General features: G+C 50.9%; 1 pseudogene; it reads left to right on the top strand.

The window, feature by feature from the left end:
* The first annotated feature begins 528 nt into the window (after window positions 1-528).
* Window positions 529-760, top strand: part of LOC105826838 — a 6306-nt pseudogene continuing 6074 nt past the window's right edge.

Genomic DNA, 760 nt, shown 5'->3' with positions numbered 1-760 from the left:
TTCTCTAAAGGAATTGAATTTTTATGATTTGATCTTGATAACCCCCTGTTAAGAATATAAGCGTTTCCTGAGTCACCTAGGGGACAATGAGACAATCTGACTTCATTGGTCTGTGGTGTGGCCACGGCGTTAGTAGGTTTTAAAAGCTCCACAGGTGATTCTAGAACGAACATTCTAGAACTGTGCTACCCACTACAGTAGCTACTGGCCATATGGGGCTACGTGAATTTAAACTAATGAAACGAAATTATTTTATTATGGTATAATGATAACATTTATTAAGCTAATCAATGCAATTCAAAATTCAGCTCCTTGCCAACACTAGCCACGTTACGAATGTTCTGTGGCCCCGTGTGGCCGTGGGCGCCTTTGCGGGACACACGGACAGCCTCGCCACCACCGCAGGAAGCGCCGTTGGGCAGCTCTATTGGACAGAGCACCATCGAGAGCAAACAGTGCCAGGGTGTGCATTATTGCCTGTCGGTGTCACTTGTCCCGTGGTGGTCCCACGAGAGAAGCACAGACACGATGGAGAACACCAGGGGCTCATCGGGGCGCAGCTTCCACGGGACGGCTTTGCCGTGGGGCGTCTGGACAAGAGGGTGGGCGGGCTAAGGCCCCGCAAGGCACATGGCCACTGACTCAGGACAGTTTTCTTATCAAGAGGGTCCACGTATTTCAGCATCAGAGACACCAGGGGGCAGCACCCACCCCCGCAAAAAAGGTCACGTCTTGGAGGTGGGATTGACCCAGGTTCGAA

Source organism: Propithecus coquereli, unplaced genomic scaffold (assembly GCF_000956105.1).
Source record: "Propithecus coquereli isolate 6110/MARCELLA unplaced genomic scaffold, Pcoq_1.0 Scaffold922, whole genome shotgun sequence".
In the NCBI taxonomy this organism is placed as follows: Eukaryota; Metazoa; Chordata; class Mammalia; order Primates; family Indriidae; genus Propithecus; species Propithecus coquereli.
Note: the sequence above shows the minus strand (reverse complement) of the source record. Positions and strands in the feature narration are given on the sequence as shown.